Source organism: Mobula birostris, chromosome 5 (genome assembly GCF_030028105.1).
Source record: "Mobula birostris isolate sMobBir1 chromosome 5, sMobBir1.hap1, whole genome shotgun sequence".
NCBI lineage: Eukaryota > Metazoa > Chordata > Chondrichthyes > Myliobatiformes > Myliobatidae > Mobula > Mobula birostris.
The window spans coordinates 175,430,179-175,452,871 of record NC_092374.1 but is presented as its reverse complement, the minus strand read 5'-3'; the positions used below and the strand labels follow the sequence as shown (position 1 = coordinate 175,452,871).

Here is a 22,693-nt window from a genome sequence, read left to right as displayed (position 1 = left end):
AATATCAGCCATGACCTTCCATGAAAAAGCCATGCATACTCCAATCAGACTACCTATTCAAATACTGGCAAGTCCCATCACTCAATTCCCTCCAGTAACTTCCTCACTGAGGTCAGAGTGACTGGGCTGTAGTTCCCTAGCTTTGTCCTGCCAGCTTTTGTAAAGAAAACGTAAGCCATCTTCTAGCATTCAGGAATTTTGGTGGCTAAAAATATCACAAGGGCTTCTACAATTGAATCTCTAGCTTCTCAAAGTCCAAAGATAGACTTCAGGTGCTAGGACTTATTCACCATGATGCACTGCAAGGCTTCAAATACCTCCTGGTAATGTGAATGTTGCCCAAAGCAGCTCCACTTCTCATTACTATGGAGTGGCTATGTTCTCTCAGTAATTTGTTGAAAATCATTTTCTGTAGCTCAAAACATATGCCAGCTGGCTGATCTCTAAAGGGACATAATCACTCCCTAGCCACCCTTATCACCAAGGAACCCCTTTTCCTTCACCTCACTAGTCAGATCAATGTTATAACTACTCAATTTCCCTTGAATATCCTTATTCAAAGGATTCACTCATCTCCTACCTCCTAAACCCAATGTATCATTTCTATTTCTTGACCACAGCTTCACTTTTGACTAGGGTTCCTTCACACGAACAAGATGGTGCACCTGGACATTTGATATATTGCTCTTAAAAGCCTCCCACTCGCCATTCATTCTTTTCCCTTCAAACAGGCTCTCCTAATTGACCTCCAGATTCATTAGTTCCCCCACAATTAGCCATGCTTCAGTTTAGTACTCTAAACTGAACTTATCCCATCTTTGCCCATCACCATCCAACAGAATTAGTATCACTAAAGCCAAAGTGCTCTCTGACTGCCACTTCACTACATCCAAGGTTAAGTATTGCATCTTCCTGAATATGACCCTCTATATTGACAGTTTCCTGGAGACATTTCACTAATTGATTCTGTTCAGGCCAATAACACCAGTTAGTTTAGTCAGTACTTAGATGTTAATTTTTCCTAACAACTTTAGGTTTCTTAAACATTTCATTTCCCATTTGCAATTTAAAGCTCCTTTACTTTGAACTTGTAAACCACTTGCTCAGTTAGGACCAAAACATTGACATGGTACAGAAAGCAAGGAACGGTACCGACCCTACAAATCACTACTGGTAAACACTTAGTCAGACACTCACCTACCATTACCACTCACTTCCTGTCACAATTTCAATCCAACTTCTCCTTTCCTGTATCCCATGGGCATTTAACTTGAACATTCTATGCAACAATTGTCAAAATCTGTGCAGGTGAAGGCATTGATGTCAATCTTGTTATCACAAGTGGGCCAGCACAGCACTCCTCCAGTTCTTCAGAACCACTCCTGTGACTAGAAGTGACACTTAGGTCAGAGGGACCATTCATACCTCAGTTTTGGAGGATAGTTTTTTTTTGGTCAGGATTGCTGCTTCCATCTGTGTGTTATGTGGCAAGGGCCAATTCTCCAGATGTAATTACAATAATCAGGTTCCCAATTGGTTAAGTATCTATTGTGTAATGAAAGTCCATTGTGGTCCAGAATAGGAACACAAAGTTCAAAGTAAAATTAAAGTACATTCACATCAACATATCAGATTAATTTTCTTGCAGGCATTCACAGTAATACAAAGATACAATGAAACATTGCTCACAAAGACAACAAAAATGATAAATGTGCAAAAGACAAATTGTACAAATATATATGCAATAAATAGAGAACAAGATGAAGAAGCCATTAAAGAGTCCATAGGATGTGAGAACAGTTCAGTGATTGGGAAGAAGTTATCCCCTCTGGTTCAAGAACCTGATGGTTGAGGGGAAAATAATGTTCCCGAACCTGGTGGTGGGTCTAGAGGATCCTGTACTTAATTCCTGACATCAACACAAAAACTGCTGGTGAACGCAGCAGGCCAGGCAGAATCTATAGGAAGAGGTACAGTTGACATTTTGGGCCAAGACCCTGGCCTGCTGCATTCACCAGCATTTTGTGTTGCTTCAATTTCCAGCATCTGTAGATTTCCTCCAAGATCAAAACTGCTTTTGAAATGGTATTAGAAACATTGGAACAGAATTTTCTTATCCTGCATTAATACTGTAATAGCATAGTGGTTAGTGCAAGGCATTCTGGAGTTCAAAGTTCAATTTCAGTGCCATCAGTAAGTAGTCTGTACACAGTCTGCTTGGAATAAGTGGATTATCACCAAGTATTCCAGCTTTCTCTCACAGCCCAAAGATATACCAAGTAGGTCAATTGCTCATTGTAAATTGAGCCATGATTAGGTTAGGGTTAATCAGGTTTGTTTGGGGGGGGGGGGGGGAAGAGAGAGAGAAAGAGGTCCACTGAGGCAGTGTGGTTTGAAGAGTTGGAAGGGCCTACTCCACACTATCACTAAAATATATTATTTATGGCAAAGTCTGTCAGAACTATTGGAAAAGGCTAGGGGGGAGATAAACTGGAATAAAGAGAGTGGAGGAGAAAGTAAATATTTATTATTTCCATAGATGCAAACTTAGCTCTGATGGAAAGATATTGTGCACATTTACGTTAGGGCAAAGGGAAGATATGTTTGAATTCATAGCAGGCCTAGTGAATGACATTGTCCAAAAAGATATTTGGAAAGTTCCTTTGGAAGAGATGTACTTTTTACTAAAAACAGACAAGGCACAAAGACAATGAAGAAATTAGTAGACAAGCAAAGACAAAGGCTGCACAGAGCACTGGCTCCAGCTGTTCTGCACTTACCCCAGTCCATGGTCATGGGCTCGGTCAGGCTGCTGTGCTCCACGTGACAGGTGTATTTATCCCCAGTCACTGGGTCATACTGCAGGAGTTCCTCCACCTGGTACGTCCAATCACCATCTGACAACAGGACCGTATTGATGGCTCCAGCGGGGACTGGGGCTCCGTTCTTCAGCCACTTGACTTCAATCTCCGGAGGGTAAAACCCAGTGACATGACAGGTGAGCAGGGCCAACTGCCCTGACTGGGAGGGCGAGACTTTAGGTCGGATGGTGATCTCGGGTTCAACTGGAGGAGAGATAAAGTTAAACATATGGAATATGGCAACCTCAGACCACCTGAGTGGTCACCACTTACCAAAAACTTCCACTATCACCCAGCTGCTGAATACTGATTAAGATACTGATTCTGGAGATTAATCCAGAGAAGGTGGAGATTCCAATTGACTAATTATAGGGGCAGCACATCATCTCAGGCTTTGCCACAACTGCACAGTATTTATCCACTGTCATAGAAGCAGCTCATTATGAAGCAGCCAACAACCCAATGCTTTCCCGATTTACAAAACTCCTGCATTGAGCCCACGATCCCCACTGTGCCTAAAACTTGTCCAACAGTAGCCCAATGTTGTGGCAGTCAGAGGCAGAAACCAACTGTTCAGAAGTCTAGCATCAGATGCTGTTACTGAATGTCCAGAGGATTCCCCATCCATTCTTCAGCGAGTGTTTTAGAATGGGGGTACTGACAGCTAGCGACCAAAGGCAATTTTCTTTCATGAAATAGTAAATCCCTAAATTCCATGAACAGGTGAAATTTAATCCCAACATGTACAAGAGTCAAAAGGTAGGATATTAACTAGTAGATTACATATAACCAGTACCTGCAGAACACAATACTTCAACAGGTATATTAATAACTGATGAAAATGTGAATCGTGGGTCAGTGAGTTTGCAGATGACCCAATGTTTAGTGGAGTTAGAGACAGTGCAAGGTCTCTCAAAGGATAGAGGAAATAGAGCAGTTATTGATATGGACAGAAATAGCAGAGGAATTTAATCTGAGGTGAGATGCTATACTTTGAGATGCTCAAGGGGATGTATACTATAAATGGTAGGCCCCTTAACAGCATTGACAGAGGGATCTTGAGGTTCAAGTCCATTGCTTCTTGAAAGTAGCACCCCCCCCCCCCCCCCCCCCAGTGGAATGCAGCAGGCCAGGCAGCATCTATAGGAAGTACAGTCGACATTTTCGGGTTGAGACTAACGGAAAAAAGATAGTTAAGAGATTTGAAAGTGGGAGGGGGAGACCCGAGATGATAGAAGACTGGGTGGGGGGGGGGGGGGGGGGAGGATGAAACTAAGAGCTGGGAACTTGATTGGCAAAAGGGAGAAGGGGGAGTATCATAAGACAGAAGGCCTTGGAAGAAAGCAAGGGGGAAGGGAGCACCAGAGGAAGATAGAGAACAGGCAAGGAGTTACTGAGAGAGGGAACGAGAGGAAAAATAAGAGATGGGGTAAGGGGAGGGTGGCATTAACGGAAGTTTGATATCAATGTTCATGCCATCAGGTTGGAGGCTATCCAGACAGGATACAAGGTCTCAAAGCTCTCCACTTTTTGGATTCCAGTCCCAACCAGTTCCCCTCTACCACCACTCTGCTCTGTCTAGCAGAATTAGTCCTTACTCTTAACAATTTCTCCTTTGGCTCCTCCCACTTCCTCCAGACTAAAGGTGCAGCCATGGGCACCCGTATGGGTCCCAGCTATGCCTGCCTTTTTGTTGGCTTTGTGGAACAGTCCATGTTCCAAACCTATTCTGGTATCTATCCCCCACTTTTCCTTCACTACATCGACAACTGCATTGGTGCTGCTTCCTGCACGCATGCTGAGCTCGTTGACTTCATTAACTTTACCTCTAACTTTCACCCTGCCCTCAAATTTACCTGGTCCATTTCCAACACCTCCCTCCCCTTTCTGGATCCTTCTGTCTCCATCTCTGGAGACAGCTTATCGACTGATGACTACTATAAGCCTGCGGACTCACAGCTACCTGGACTGTTCCTCTTCCCACCCAGTCTCTTGCAAAAATGCCGTCCCCTTCTCACAATTCCTCCATCTCTGCTGCATCTGCTCTCAGGATGAGGCTTTTCATTCCAGGATGAAGGAGATTTCTTTCTTTTTATTTATAAAAACAAAGAGGCTTCCCTTTCTCCACCATCAACTCTGCTCTCAAATGCATCTCTCCCATTTCACGTACATCTGCTCACTCCATCCTCCCCACCCCACCAGGAATAGGGTTCCCCTAGTCCTCACCTACCACCCCACCAGCCTCTGTATCCAACATACAATTCTCTGTGACTTCCGCCACCTCCAACGGGATCCCACCACCAAGCACATCTTTCCCTCCCCCCCCACACACCTCTACTTTCCACACAGATCGCTCCCTACTTGACTCCCTTGTCCATTCATCCCTTCCCACCAATCTCCCTCCCGGCACTTATCCTTGTAAGCAGAACAAGTGCTACACATGCCCTTACACTTCCTCCCTCACCACCATTCAGGGCCCCAGACAGTCCTTCCAAGTGAGGCGACACTTCACCTGTAAGTCGGCTGGGGTGATATACTGCCTCCGGTGCTCCCGATGTGGCCTTCTATATGTATTGGCGAGACCCGACGCAGAATGGGAGATCATTTTGCTGAACACCTACACTGTCTGCCAGAGAAAGCAGGATCTCCTAGTGCCCACACATTAATTCCACATCCCATTCTGATATGTCTAGCCACAGCCTCCTCTACTGTCAAGATGAAGCCACACACAGGTTGGAGGAACACCTTATATTCCGTCTGCGTAGCCTCCAACCTGATGATATGAATATTGACCTCTCAAACTTCTGCTAATGACCCTCCTCCCCCTCACACCCCATCCCTTAGTTAATATTTTTCATATACATTTTTCTCCTATCCCTCACTAGAACTCCTTGCCTGCTCTCCATCCTCTGGTTTCCTCTTAGCCCCTCCCCACCCCCCACTGTTTTCTTTCTCCCCAGGCTTCCAGTCCCATGATCCTCCCCCCTTCTCCATCCTGGTATCCTTTTGCCAATCAAATTTCCAGCTCTTCCCCTATCATTTCAGATCTCCCCCTCCCCCTTTCAAATCTCTTACCATCTCTTCTTTCAGTTAGTTCTGACTAAGGGTCCCAGCCCAAAACATCTACTGTACCTCTTCCTATAGATGCTGCCTGGCCTGCTGCGTTCCTCCAGCATTTTGTGTGTGCTGCCGAAATACAAGGTGTTGTTCCTCCAACCTGAGTGGCTTCATCTCGACAGTAGGGGCGCCATGGATTGACATATCAGAATGGGAATGGGACATGTAATTAAAATGTGTGGCCACTGGGAGACCCTGCTTCCTCTGGTGGACAGAGCATAAGTGTTCAGCGAAATGGTCTCCCAGTCTGTGCCGGGTCTCACCAATATATAGAAGGCCACACCGGACACAGTATATCACACCAACAGACTCACAGGTGAAGTGTTGCCTCCCCTTCTTACCCAATCCCTTATTTATTTTTCCTCTTTCCCTCTCACAATAACTGTTGCCTATTCCCCATCTTCCTCTGGTGCTCCCCTCCCCCTTTTTCTTCCAAGGCCTTCCATCCTATGATACTCCCCTTCTCCCTTTTGCCAATCAACTTCCCAGCTCTTAGCTTCATCCCTCCCCCTCCTGTCTTCTATCATTTTGGGTCTCCCCCTCCCAAATCTCTTACGATCTCTTTTTTCTATTCGTCCTGACAAAGTGTCTCGACCCGAAAGGTTGACTGTATTTCTTCCTATAGATGCTGCCTGGCCTGCTGCATTCCACTGCATTTTGTGTGTGTTGCTTGAATTTCCAGCATCTGCGATTTTCTTGTTTGAGCAAGGCATGTGGATGCTTTTATTGAATAGTGCACTGGGTAACAGCAAGTCATGGTGCGATTGTATAAAATTTAGGTTAGAGTGCATTAGGAGTACTGTCACCCCATTACAGGAAAGTTGTGGGGGCATTGGAGTGTGAAGAGACTCATTAGGATGCCATTTACATCAGTGAGGGCAAGGGGATTGGACAAACCGATTTCTTTCCCTCCCAACCCACTCAGAAATCAAGGGGAGACCTGATAGATGTACAGGACAGTTTTTAAAATTATAAGCAGAGGGGCAGTTGCCTGGAACTTACTATCAAGAGAATGTTAGAAGCAGGTACAGCTGTAACTTCAATGTGAATATACAAGGAATGACAGATGGTACTTGTGTACAGGCAGAAGAGATTTAGTTTACTTTTCAACACACTGGAGGAACTCAGGTCAGGCAGCATCCGTGGAAACGATCAGTCAACGTTTCAGGTTGGAACCCCTCGTCAGGACTGAAGAGGGGGTATACTGTCTAGGTAGTCTCCAGCCCCTTGGTATGAACATAATTCTTCAACTTCTGGTAATTCCCTTCCCCTATTTCACTCTGCCCCCTCCCCCAGCTGCCTATCACTTCCCTCATGGTTCTGCCTCCTTCTACTACCCATTGTGTTTTCCCCTATTCCTTCTTCACCTTTCCTGACTGTCACCTCCCTGCTTCCCCTCCCCCACCCCTTTATCTTTCCCCTTACTGGTTTTTCACCTGGAACCTACCAGCCTCCTCCTTCCCACCCTCCCCCCACCTTCTTTATTGGGCCTCTGCCCCTTCCCTCTTCAGTCCTGACGAAGAGTTCCGGCTTGAAACATTGACTGATCGTTTCCACGGATGCTGCCCGACCTGCTGAGTTCCTCCAGTATGTTGTGAGTGTTGCTTTGACCCCAGCATCTGCAGAGCATTGCATTTAGTTTACTTCTGGCATTTGGTTTGTTGCAGTTATGAGGTCAAAAAGGTCTGTTTCTGTTCCAAAACTGGGAAAAGAAACTGTATGATGCATTTTTGACTGACATGACTAGATCATAAAAGGGAACTGTTACCACTGGATCATGAATAAAGGAAGGAATGAATTGGGAAGCTACTAACTAATTGACTTCAGTCAAGAAATGGCCACATGGTGGGGGGGGGGTGTGGTGGGGAGAAAGACAAAGACAAGGACAATACACTTGGGCAGGTTCAAAGCCAGGGAATGAAACAGAAGGCTTTTCATCCCTGTGCCAACTATTATTCAGTTAGACAATGGCTTATTTTCTACTTCTGCACCAATTTCATACTCAATCCCTTTAAATAGCAATCCATTCCAGGAATTCAGAACAACCAGCAATCCTTCTGGGCAGAGAAGGCCACCATTCTGGGAAATAACCTAGTGAACATCTGTTGCACTACCCATTACAGGTATATCCTGCCTTAAACTGACACACCAAATGTATCAGGCATCTCATTTGGTGTTAGTAGAAATGTGGACTGGTCAGCATTGAAACAGTGGGCCAAAGGCTTGTCTGTGCTCCGTAACTGACCCACAGAACCCCCAGTCTCTGCAGTTTGGTTCACGATTCAGGCCTCCAAATCTGGAATGCCAGGCCACCCACTAGTTTTTTTTAAAGCAGGGTTAGAAACTAGAGCCTGGTAGATTAAACCCTGGGGGGGGGGGGTGGAGTGGGGGGCAGAGAAAAGGAGGAGATGAGGGGCTATGGTTTCAGTGTTAACAGCTGCCATTAGGGCTGCAGTGTACATACCGTATCTCCCACCCAGGATGGCCTAGATACTGGGGACCTCCCCAGCATTGGAACAGTTCCAGGGAGCCACCATTTGCTTCCTCACACCACAATACCACTTACCTCTCCGGGGCAGCACCCATTTTTCAACAATGGGATGTTGTTCTCACACACACGGATCCCGCCCTGGTACGTCGCTGCCCGCTTCAGCCTTGTTCCACCTGTCCCCATTCCCCCGCATCCATGGCTTTGCTGCCACAAACTTCTTCTGGTCAAAGTCATAGTAGGAAAATCAGCTCTCTGTTGTAGTAATCCTGATAGAAGAAGGTCCATCTCCGGTGGCACTACTGTTAAACAGACAGCCCTGCCTGTGGTAAACAGAGTTCGCCCCTGGAAGAAAGACAGTTATTCCCACACCAGACACCACTTCCCTGGTTCAGAGGAGCCACTCTCCCGGAGGATGGCAGGTCATCTCTTCCCACCCACACTGACCTGTGCAACCTGCACCTCCCGAGTGGTCCCCGACACTCCCATCCCATAACCAAAGGCCTGAGCCAACTGGAGGGGGGGGGAGCAGGAGGGGCAGTTGTTGCCATAAATAGCAAATCTACCCCAGCCCACTGGTGCCTATGTCACTGTTCCAGCTGTTTCCACATTGGGGGCAAGGGTTGTGGGAACTAATTCAGGGAGTGCCTGTCAAGATCCTGGACAGAGATAATACTAGGGGGTCAGCTGTTTGCAAGGCAGGGAAGGGAGGGACGTGGAAGTTTTGGGGAAAGGCACAATTTGAAAATTACATACAAGCACTGCTGCATGAAAGCAGTTTCCATGCAGGCCATGCTCCCTTCTTGCTGCTACCATCAGGGTGGTGGTACTGGAGCCTTAGATCCCACATTAGACCCTTGAACCAGAGGGTCTGACTTCACTCACTCAAACAGAACTCATTCCACAATCTATGGACTCACTTTCAAGTAGTTATCAACATGCTCTGATACAGGTGTCCCCCGCTTTTTGAACGTTTGCTTTACGAAACTGTTATGAAAGACCTACATTAGTACCGTTTTCGCCTAACAGGTGTTTTCACTGTTATGAAAAAAATCTAGAGCACGATAAAAGGCAGCGCGCGCCCCAAGCAGCCACTGTCCCCTCAGATTCGGAACAGCATTGCTTTAACACATGCCTGTGAGCAGCCGTTTGCAAGATGAGTTCTGAGGTATTGGAAAGCTTGAAAGAGCTCATAAGGTGTTACACTTAGTGTAAAACTAGACACAATAAAGCATTTTGATCATGGTGAACGAAGTAAGGACAACGTGAGTTTGGCTTGTGAAGCTGACGAAGATGTTGTTGAAGAGGTTTTGGCATCCCATGACCAAGAACTGATAGATGAAGAGCTGATGCAATTGGAAGAGGAAAGGATAACAATCGAAACCGAATGGTAATGATAAAGTACAACTTTAATTTTCAAAGGGTACATCGGTTTAGGGATACAGCATTTGCAAGATGGTTTGAGTGCTTACAAAGAACTGTATGATAGAAAAATACACGAGGCTCAGCAGTCAAGCAAGCTTCCACATCAGCCAAAGCAGACGACGAAATTTGATATCGAGGCAGGTAGTCACAGGAGAAGATGAGCTGCCTGCTCTAATGGAAACAGATGACGAGATGACATCCCAGTGTCCCACCACCCCAACACCCAGGCCACGTACAGATACCGATTTGCGGAGAATGCAGCAGAAGTTGGGAGACACACAGCACATCTTTAAGAAAAAAGCCAAAATAAACATGCTAATTAATTAGGTGCCACCCAACATGTAAATGTCAGCCCAGATCAAAGGCGATGCAATGGCAATCGGCACTGATCTGGCCGACAATTACGTGTCAGGCGGCACGTAATTAATTAGCATGTTTATTTCGGCTTTTTTTCTTAAAGATGTGCTGTGTGCCTCCTGGCTACTGCTGCGTTCTTCGCCGCAATGTATCGAGTTGGCGGCCTGGAGGGTGGGGGGCCACTGCACCACCCAGCCTGCGACGACTCAGCCTAACACACCATCATCAGTGTGCTCAGCGCTGTTTTCCCAATTCCGGTAAGTGATACCACACTGTACATACATTATTTCTACTTTATATAGGCTGTGTATTTTTACATGTTGTTGGTAGATTCGGCAGCTCATAGTTTAAAGGTTACTGGAGAGCACGTTTATGCCAACAGCGCTTGTGTGAGATTTTCTGCCGAGAGCACTTGCGTGAGATTTTCGCTACGGAGATCTGTGCAGGCAATCGTCGTAGAGAAGTATTTCTACTTTATATAGGCTGTGTATTTACCATATCATTCCTGCTTTTACTATATGTTACTGTTATTTTAGGTTATTTTTGGGTCTGCAAACGCTCACAAAATTTTCCCATACAAATAAATGGTAATTGCTTCTTCACTTTACGACATTTCGGCTTACGAACTGTTTCATAGGAACGTTCTACCTTCGGATGGTGGGGGAAATTCTGTATTTAATGCTTATTTTTGTAGTTCCACAGTTCGTCTTTTGCACATTGGTTGTTTGTTCATCTTTGTTTTTCATTGATTCTACTGTGTTTCTTTGCATATACTCTAAATGCCTGATATAACCTCAGGATAGCACATCATATAGTATATGTACTTTAATAATAAAGCTACTTGAACATCTGAGGGAGACTGAACAGTGTTAGTGCACAAGGTAGTGGAGCTTGATGGCAATTGGGATGTGTAGTGAAACTAGGCCTAGATTTAATTGGAGGGACTGCAAGCTAAGATAAGCAGAGGAGGTGACTGGGTAAGATGATATGGAATGCTCAGAGACAACAATGAGCATGAGGCAGAGCAAATGGTGGTCTGGAAGAATTTTTTTCCTAACAGAACCTTGCTCAGTTTGGCATGATGGGATTTTTAGTATTAAGTGGGTTGAGATCTGTGTGGGATTGATGTATTAAATACTACTGACATTGTGAGCAGCATCTCCCCTAGCCCTCAGTCAAGTTCTGGCAGGTACACCAGATCTGTGCTGGAATCTACAAGGATTACTGTCTGAATCTTTTACAGCCATTAAGCACCACTTGCACTCTGCTGCTGGGTGCCTGCAGTTCAATGAAGCTTGTTTTACAGAGCCATGGTCATTTGTTGTGGAAATAAATCATGGCCCAAGTGTTGGCTTTTCCCTCAGTGCTGGAATGAGGCAGATTGGGCCCCTGGTTTAAACAGCAGGGCTCAATACAAGGCATGTTCCTTGCAGGGCAAATGGGAACTGTCAGCATTGGTTGAACCCTGTAATATTTACAGTTGAGGTGCAAAATTTTGAACATAATGGCCAATTAACATCTCACTGTCAGAGACACAGCAGGAGGACAACTGCATTTGCATTTGATGTTGCCTTCCATGTATACATCAGTTGTGTAAACCACCAAATCCAAAAACAGTAAATACCACAACTAGCCCAGGATGGCCTCCTCTGTGCAAAGTAGTCCAACAGCAAGGAGGAAATGGAGTACAGCAGGACAAATACTCCAGTGGGACAGGAGGATCTGGTTCAGGTAAACCAGAAACAGGTTGGCAATCTAAAATACTGAAGCTATTCTTCAGTAGGGAGATTTTTCAGTCCAGGTACATTCCCACAGAGGATGTTAGAGCAACCAATGCAAAAATTACAAATGTTAAAATCCACAGGGCAGATAGCATCTGTGGAGAGAAACCACCTTAGGTCATCACAATGTCCCTTGCCAGCCCCGATCAAAGGTCACACACAGACAACCAAATTGTGGTTGACAGAGGTCAGACACCTCAGTACCAAGATATCTTACAGGAGTCCCTCAGGACAGGGCCCTGGGACCAGCCAGCTACAGCTGCTTCACCAGTGACCTTCCTTCCATTGTGAGGTCAGGAATATAGGGGATGTTCAATAACAATGTCACAAGGTTTAAATCTAAATACAATTCCTCACCAAATGAAGCAGGGCTCACCTATAGGCAGGAAAATCTGGACAATATTCAATGGACTGATGTAGCAGGCAACATTCCTGGCACAACTGCCAGGCATGGTCTCCAATGCAAGTTTAACCTCCCTTTGACATTTAGTGATATTACTGTCACCTCCAGCCCCTGCCCCACCACCAATAACATTCTGGGAAATAGCATTGACCACCTACCCACTGAAATACTATGGCTAAAGAGCAGCTCCGAGACTGGGTATCCAGTAGTGAGCGACTTCTCCTGATGCCCCAACATGCACACACTAAGGAATTCCCACCTTAACAGCCCTACCCCCCTCACCAGTTCAAGGCACTGACTCACCTAAAGCAATTAGAGATGCACATTGCTCATGACAGCTACTTCCAGATGCCAAATAATATCACTAAGTATATTTATGCAATACTTGGCATCCCCAAATAAAAGGACAAATTAGAAACAATGTGATATCAAGTTGATAATACAAGTTTGAACTGGGCTGAACACAGGTCAAAGAAGCAAGGATGGTAGTTTGCTTCCCAGGTGCCAGGGTTCATGATATTTCAGAGCATGTCCACAATATCCTGAAATGGGAGGGCAAGCAGCCAGAGGTCATGGTACATATTGGTACCAATGACATAGGTAGAGAAAGGGTGGAGGCCTTGAAAGCAGATTTCAGCGAGTTGCTACAGGACAGGGAAATGGGGCAACAACTGAGATCAAGTACAAAGTGAACAAGTCCAGATGGTGTGTCCTTCACTGAGGAAGGTGGAGCAGAAATTGCAAAGATACCTGCCAGTCTTTCCATAAGAAAAAATGGAAAGCACTGGAGAAAAACAAATAATGTAATCTTTTGGAAAAAGGATACAGGGTCAAATGCAGCAGCCATTCAATTAATCTTAAGCAGCACTTCAAGATCAAACCAGACCAGGCTGATCAATACTTTAAGTCAGCAAGATCATGCCTGACCAAATATTGTCCTTTATGATTCTCTAATCTCAAGACACATCTGCCTGTGCTTCAAAATATATTTTATCAGGCTGCCATTTCCCCTTGCAAGCTACTTTTGAACCAACTGTACAACCTGGTGTTTATGCTTCATCTTGGGGCATTTAGCGAATTGAAGTCCTGGGGGTACGGTTGCAGTGGCCTTTGCTGAAGCAGACTTGGGGTCAGATTGAGGCAGTGGGGCCCAGGCCAAGGCCCAAGATAAAGGATTGAGCTGAAGTTTGGCCAGTTTAAGAGCCCGTCCAGATTGAACAGGTCAGGGTATTGAACCCAGGGATGGGGGATGGACCGGTGTTCAGCTCACTGCTCCATGAGATTTGTTTGCTTCTGAAGTTGTGGCCTACAGCCATCAGGCTTTACACCAGTGAACTGGCTTCGTGGCTGTGGATTCACTTTAAGGAGCTCTAGTTCATGCTCTGAGTATTACTTGTTTACTTTTATTGTTTACAGAATTTTTCTGCTCATTGGGTCTTTGACAGTCTTCATTCTATTGGCTTTTAAATGATTCTATTGTTTGTTTTGTGCCTATCTGCAAGATGACAAATCTCAAGGTTGTATACAGTAGAGTAAACATGCAATAAATGTACCTTGAACATCTATTAGGTCTACCCACTGCCTCCCATAGTACAGAGAAAACAATTCAAGTTTGCTTCTTTATAGCTAATACTCTAATCCAGGCAACATCCAGTTGTACCTTTTGCTCAGCTTCTCCAAGGCCTCCACATCCTTGGAATACAGTGACCAGAGTTGCCCACCATACTCCAAATGTGGCTCTAGTAAACTTATTCAACACCAATGGACAAACCCAAACATACCATACACCTCTAACACCCTGGACATACCATTTTCTCATTACCACTACCAGGAAAGAGGTACCACAAGACAGAAGCAGAATTAGGCCACCCAGTCTGTCAAGTCCAGTCCACTATTTCATCATGGCAGATCCCACTCAACCTCATACACCCACCTTCTCACCATATCCTCCAATGCCCTGACCGATCAGGAAACTATCAATTTCCACTTTAAATACATGCATGGACTTTGCCTCCACCATAGTCTGTGGCAGAGCATTCCATAGATTTACTACTCTGGCTAAAAAAAATCCTCCATACCCCTGTTCTAAAGGGTCATCCCTCAATTTTGAGGCTATACCCTCTAGTTCTGGACACCCCCACCAGAGAAAATATTCTCTCCACATCCATCTTTGTCCTTTAAACCTTCAGTAGGCTTCAATGAGATCACCCCACATTCTAAATTCGAGTACAGGCCTAAAGCTGCCAAATGCCCCTCTGATATTAACCCCTTCGTTCCCAGAATCATCCTTGTGGACCTCTGGACTCTCTCCAATGAGAGCACACCCTTCGAGACATGGGGCCCAAAACTGTTGACAATACTCTTAGCGCAGTCTGACTAGTGTCTAATAAAGGCTCAGCATTATCTCATTGTTTTTATATTCCATTCCCCTTGAAATAAATGCTAATGTTGCATTTGCCTTCTTTACCACAGACTTAACCTGTAAATTAAACTGCTGTGAGTCTTGCACAAAGACTCCCAAGTCCCTCAACACCTGATGTTTGAACCTTCTCCCCATTTAGGTAGTCTGCACTGTAGTTTTTTTACCAAAATACATCATACATTTCCCAGACCTATTCCATCTGACATTTTTGCCCATTTTTCCAATTTGTCCAAGTTCTGTTGCAATCATAATGTTTCCTCAGCACTACCTACTCCTCCACCTATCTTTGTATCATCCACAAACTTTTCCACAAGGCCATCAATTCCATTACCCAAATGGTTGACAAACAATGCAAAAAGTAGCAATCCCAATATTGACCTGAGGAACACTGCTACAATGTGAACAGCTGTGGTCAAAATACTGACCCTTGAGGTATACCATTAGTCACTGGCAGCCAACCAAAAAAAGTCCCCTTTATTCCCACTCACTACCTCCTGCCCATCAGCCACTACCTTTCCTGAAACACCATAGGATTTTATTTTAAGCAGCCTCATGTGTGGCACCTTATCAAATACCTTTGAAAATCCAAGCAAATGACATCCACTTCCTCTCCTTTGTCCACCCAGCTTGTTACTTCCTTGAATTCCAGATTTGTCAGGCAAGATTTCCCTTCACAGAAACTATGCTGACTGACTTTTATCATTAGTCTCCAAGAACATTAAAACTTCATCCTTAATAGACTCCAATACTTTCCCAACCACTGAGGTTAGGCTAACTGGCCTTTCATTTCCTTTATTTTGTCTTCCTTACTTAAAGAGTGGAGTGAAACTTGCAATTTTCCTGTCCTCTAAGGCCACACAAGAATCAAGTGATTCTTGAAAGATCATGACGAATTCATCTGTTATCCCTTCAGCAACCTCTCAGGACTCTGGGATATAGTCCATCTGGCCCAGGTGACTTATCCACCCCAAGACCTTGAGTTTGCCTAGCACCTTTATTTGAAATAACAATGACCCTCATGAACCTCTGGCACACTGCTAGTGTCATCCAGTGAAGACTGATGCAAAGTACCCATTGAGTTCATCTGCCATTTCTTTGTCCATTACTACCTCACCAGCATCATTTTCCAGTGGTCCAATGTGAACTCTCACCTCCCTTTTACTCTATACAAAAAATTGTGTCCTGCTTTATATTATTGTTAGTCTGCCCTCATTTCATCTTTTCCCCTGTTGCATTTTTAGTTGCCTTTTGTTGGATTTTAAAAGTTTCCAATCATTCAACTTCCCATGCACTTGCTACCTTATATACCCTTTCCTTGGCTTTTATTCAATCCTTAACTTCCCTTGTCAGCCACAGTTGGCTAGTTCTGCCATTTGAGCTTTTTGCTCTGGGGGACATGTCTATCCAGTGCCTTGTAAGCCATTCCTAGAAACTTCAGCCATCTGTTCTGCCATCATCCCTGCCAGTATCATCCTCCAATCAACTGGGCAAGCTCCTCTCACCTGCCTCTAATTCCCTCTATTCCATTGTGATACAGATGCATGAGTCATGCTTCTCTCTCTCAAGTTACAATACAAATTCAATCATTATGATCACTGCCTCCCAAAGATTCCTTTACACTAAGCTCCCCAAGATTCAGGTTATTACACAACACCCAATCTAAGATAGCCTTTCCCTGAATAGGCTCAAGCACAAGCTGCTCTAAAAATTCATCTCATAGACATTCAGCAATTTCCCCTCTTGCAATCAGATGCCAACCTGATTTTCCCCAATCCCTTACAATTGTGTCATTAACCTTATTACATACTTTTTCCAGCTCCCTTTGCAATCTCAACCCCACATCTTGGTTACTATTTGGAGGCAATACAGGAACTTCAAATGCAAAATCAATATTGAATTGATTGAAACATTTTAGGAATGATGTCTACATTCTGCCTTCAAATTCAACCTCCCAAAGTGCATCTCTTCACAGTTCTCCAAGTTGAACTCCATCTGCCACAGCAGCCCAGCTCTGCACCACTTCAATGTCCTGTTGTAATTAACAACAAACCTCTACACTTTCCACAACTCCAACTTTTATGTCATCTGCAAATCTATTAACCCACCCTTCCACTTCATCATCCAAGTCATTTATACACATTTTTTTAAAAATCCACAAAGCAGGAGTCCAACAGATCCTCCATTCTTCACCTTTCATGGGCAAGCTAATTCTGTATTGACAGCCAAATTTCCCTGTATCCCACATACCTGTTTCTGAATGAGGAAAAGTAACAGCTTACTAAAATCCATACAAGCCACATTCACTGTTCCACCTTCAACAATCTGCTTCAATTAGGCTTTTGCAGTTGTCCTACCACTCAAAGCCATACTGACTGTCTCTAATAGATTATACTTCTCTAAATGCCTGCAAATCCTGTCTAAGAATCTTGGTCATGATTTACAAGCACTTACAGAAATACTTTGAGTCAGTGGACTCTGAGCAAGGATTTATCTTATGGTCTGAATGAATATGCTACAATTGTCACCAACTTCTTCAAAACTTGTGTCGAAGAGTGTGTGCCTAGGAGAACATACTGTACATTACTGAATCAAACACTGGATGAACCAGGAGATTCATAGTCTGCTGAAGGCTAGATCTGTGATATTCAAGCCTGGTGACTCAGGACTATACAATACAGGTATGACTTAGAGGGCCATCGAGATGAAAGGAACAATTCCAAACCAGGTTGGAGGTAGATTTTAAAGCACATCAACTCTGGTAGGGTTTTCAATCATTACTTTCTGCAAAGTGAAATCTAATATGAATGGCAGTAATGCTTCACTCCCAGAAGAGCTAAAGCCTTTTATGCAGACTTTGAAAGGGAGAATAAAATTACAGCCAATGATCCCTGCAGCATGGCTTGGAGGATGATGTCAGAATGTCTTTCAAGAGGGTGAAACCCTGCAAAGCAACAGGCCTTGCTGGTGTGCCTGTTAGGGCTCTGAAAACTTATGTCAACCATCTGGCAAGTATGTTCAAAGACATTTTCAATCTCTCCTTCCCATCCACTTCAAAAGGCAACCATCTTACTACTGCCCAAGAGCAGGGTGAGCTGCCTTAATCACCATCATCCAGTAGTCTCACATCTACGATGAAGTGCCTTGAGAGGTTGGTTATGGATAGAATCAACTCCTGGCCAAGGAATTGGGCCCACTGCAACTCGCATAAAGCCACAATAGGTCTACAGTGGCTGTGATCTCATTGGCTCTTCACACAACCTTGGATCAATACAAATACTTGCATCAGGTTGCTGTTATTGACTACAGCTCAGTGTTTAACACAAGCATTCCTATAGTTCTATTCAAAAAGCTCCAAAACCTGGGTCTCTACCTCCTTCTGCAGCTAGATCCTTGACTTCCTCAGAAGACCAGTTTATGCATCTCAGAAATAACATCTCCACCTCTTTGATAATCAATACTGGCAGACAAGGATGTGTGCTTAACCAACTGCTCTTCTCTATGACCCATGTCTGTGTGGCTAAGCACAGCTCAAATACCATCTACAAATTTGCTGATGATAGCTATTGTTAGTAGAATTCCAGATGGTAATAAGCATACAGAAGACAGATCAGCTGGTTGAGTGATGTTGCAGCAACAATCTTGCACACAATAGCAAGGAAAAAGAATTGAATGCAGACTTTAGAAAGGGCAAGACAAGAGAACATGCCCATTTTCAGAAGGATCAGAAGTGGAAAGATTGAGCAATTTCAAATTCTTGGGTATCGACATATGAGGAGCTAGCCTGGGCCCAACATATTGCTGTAGTTACAAAGGCAGCACAACAGCAGCAATTTCATTAGGAGTTGAGAAGAACTGGCATATCACAAAAGACACTCAAATTTCTACAGATGTACTGTGGAGAGCATTCTAGCTGGTTGCATCACCATCAGATTAGGGGTGGGCAGGGTAGAAAGAATGCACGTGATCAAAATAAGCAGCAAAAAGTTATAAACTCAGTCAGCTCCATCAGGACCTAAACCTCCCCAGCATCCAGGACATCAAGGAGTAATGTTTCAAAAAGGCATCATCAACCAGAGCATGGCCTGTTCTCATTGCTACCACCAGGGTGGTGCTACAGGAGCCTGAAGGCACACACTCAACCATTCAGGAATAGCATCTTCACTGCCATCAGACTTCTGAATGGACATTGAACCCATGAACACTACCCCACTATTTTCCTCTAAACTAGTTATTTAATTTCACTTATTTAATATACACTTACTGTAATTTTTAAATTATGTATTGCATTGTACTGCTACTGCATAACAAATTCATGACATACTTGAATGATATTGAACCCGATTCTGATCCATTAGGCCTCACCAATGTCTTGTAGAACTTCAGCCTAAAATCCCATCTCCTGTATTCAAATAAAAATTGCTGGTGAACACAGCAGGCCAGACAGGGTCTCGGCCCAAAACGTTGACTGTACCTCTTCCTATAGATGCTGCCTGGCCTGCTGCGTTCACCAGCAATTTTTATGTGTTGCCTGAAATTCCAGCATCTGCAGATTTTCTCCTGTACTCAAAACTTATTTCATGAAGGTCAACGTGCCAAAAGCATTCTTTACAACCCCATGTACATGTGACACCACTTTCAATGAATTACAGATCTCTATTCCCGAATCATTTTGTTCTACCACTCAGTACTCTGCCATTCATTGTAATCCTATTGTGGTTGGTCCTACTGAAGTGCAACACCTCACACTCACCTGCATTAAATTTCATGTGCCATTTTTCCAGTCCATTTGCCAACCTGATCCACATCCTACTGAAAGCCATGATAGTCTTCCTCCCTGTCCACTGGACTCCATGCACACTGTCATCCAAATCAGTGATATACATGACAAACAATAACAGACCCACCACCGATCCCTATGACAGGCCTCCAGTCAGAAAGGCAACCATTTACTACCACTCTGGCTTCTCCCACCCTACCTAATCAAATTCACTACCTCATCTTAAATCCTGTGCAAAAGAATTTTCTTGAACCTCCCATGCAGGACCTTGTCAAATGCCTTGCTAAAGTCTGTAGACAAAACCTGCTGCCTTGCCTACATCACACAAACCAATCTTCCATCCTTGGACTCACTTTACACCGCACGCTGTTGGAGCAGTGCTGCCAGGATAATCAAGGACACAACCCACCCAACCAACACACTTTTCATCCCTCTTCCCTCCAGGAGAAGGTTCAGGAGCTCGAAGACTCATATGGCCAGATTTGGGAACAGCTTCTTTCCAACTGTGATAAGACTGCTGAACGGATCTGGGCCATACCCTCCAAATATCCGGACCTGCCTCCTGGTTTTTTTGCACTACCTTACTTTCCATTTTTCTATTTTCTATTTATGATTTATAATTTAATTTTTTTATAATTTACTAATTTTTACTATTTTAAATATTTTTAATATTTAATATTTGTAATCAAGGGAGTGGGAAGCACAGAATCAAATATCACTGTGATGATTGTACATTGTAGTACCAATTGTTTGGCAACAAAGTATAAAAGTACAACTTTCAACAAAGCTATGCCAGCTTTCCTTAATGTTTATCTAAATACATGTATTTCCTGTCCCTCAGAATGTCTTCTGATAGCTTTCCCACTACTGACGTCAGGATCTCTGGTCTATAATTTCAAGGTTTTTTTTAAAAAAAGCCTTTCTTGAACAGAACACTGGCTATCCTCCAATCCTTTGGTACCTCAGCTGTTGCCAAGGATAATTTAAATATCTCTGCTAAGCCCCAGCAATTTCTTGCCTCCCCCAGGTCCATTGGAATACCTTGTCAGGCCCTGGGGGATTGTACCACCTTAATTTGCCTCAGGACTGCAAGCACCTTCTCTAATCTGTATAGGGACCATTAATTTGATGCTGCTTTGCCTCACTTCTATAAACTGTCCATCTCCTGAGTAAATACAGATGCAAAAAATAAAATCACCCCTTTTAGCTCCACACATGGATTATCACTCTGAACTCCCAGTGGACCAACTTTGCCCCTTCTGGCACATCCTCCTTCAAGTATACCAGCCTGTTTTACACTGTCCTAAAATATCGAGGTACTTCTCACTGGTCAATACTGAAACCAAGTCAGTCATTTTCTATGACCAATCCAATTTTGAATATAATCTACCAATCATGATGGATGTTGTATGGCTTAACCATTTCAATCAGCCTACAAGTTGCCTTGTAAAATCTTCATTGTAGACAACACACTACAATCATCTCCACTTCCACAAAAGCCAGTTTGCAAGACATGTCTCTATATTCTACAAGTTTGTGTATTGTGATCACAAGACAAAACTACTTGCCTCATCTGTGATCACCATCTGGTTCAGAGTCACCTCATTACCCCAAGACACCACAAATTAAGTATAATCTCCCAGGTTTATTTTCACTAATGCACAATAAATAACATTGTTTTTTGACTAATTATCATACCTACACAGTAACATGCACAAACCATGCACTCAAGGCACCCAGATACCCATGCGTTTTCTTTTTGGAATTTATATTTCAAATACAGTAGTCTGAAAATGCAAGATTGAACACAACAAATCTCAAGAGCCAGTGGTCTACATCAAGCTTTGGAAGATGACTGCACACTGGACTCTCTAGCTTCCTGCTTTGGAAATGATCCCTGGATTAGAACAACAAATAGAATCCCATTCATAACTGAGAAAATAGAGAGGTACTGACCCATTGCGCTAAAAATTTCCAGAAATTGAAAGAATGAGATGTTAAATTTACAATATTCTCTCAAGGATCAAAGCAAAGGAGACCAGTCTTAATCTAATGCTATTTTAGTCTAAAATAAACTAGAGCGTGCGTGAGCGATTAGAGCTCTTTAGAGAACCGTGGCGATTTAGTCATAACAGGGATATAATTTACAAATAGAGCCAAATGCAGCATTCCATGGATTATTTGCTGTCTTTCCTCACACAACCCAGATACGTTTTGCCTAACTTCTCAGTGGAACGAGAACGAGAACCGTTGGAGAACCTCGAGACCCGGCGGGGGATGATGAGCAGGGCGTCGAGACAGGACCATTCACAGGGAGACTCAAGAACTGGATTTTAGAGCAAAAAGCGCCGAGGGACTGTTAACGTGCAGCGCTGCGACCCGAAATGCCGACAATCCTTTGCTTCTACGCGTACTATCGGACCCATTCAGTACGTAGGCGATTTCTGTTTGCTACAGAGGTGACAGGCATCCCTGAGCTGGGACAATTCCAGAGCGACGATACACTCCAGTACTTACCGACCCTGGCTTTCCGCTGGCTGAGGAAGAGCGCAATGCAGAGGAGAACCGTTCCCCTGAATCCCAGGACGCGCAGCCAAACAACCCCGTCTGTCATTGTTAAACACTTGTGAAACTACGGAAGTAGAGCGGCACTCATGCTTTAAATAGGGAGCCGGCAGAACAAACCAATCACAACTGGGTGCAGACAAGCCAATCACAGCCGGCCAGAGGAATACCAATCAGAGTCAGGCAGAGGAAAACCAATCACAGCCGGCCAGAGAAAAACCAATCACCCTCTGCTTAGCAAAGTAGTGGCAATTACAATGATGTAAAACCCACCAATCACAGCCAGACACAGACTATTAATTCTATATGTGGCCAAATATATTATGCAAATAACAACAACATATCAGGTGCTGGAGGAACGTGGTAGATCAGGAAATATCTGCGGAGAGAAACGTACAGTAAATGTTTCGGCAGTCACCCTTCATCAACACTGAAAGATAAGTAGGAAGTTGGCCAGCATAAGCAGGTGGGACAAGAGCTAGCAGACGATAGGTGGA

General features: G+C 44.1%; 1 pseudogene; it reads right to left on the bottom strand.

Annotated features, from left to right (window-relative positions):
• Positions 1-22,245, bottom strand: part of LOC140198416 (H-2 class II histocompatibility antigen, E-S beta chain-like) — a 39,967-nt pseudogene extending 17,722 nt beyond the window's left edge.
• Positions 22,246-22,693: the final 448 nt, after the last annotated feature.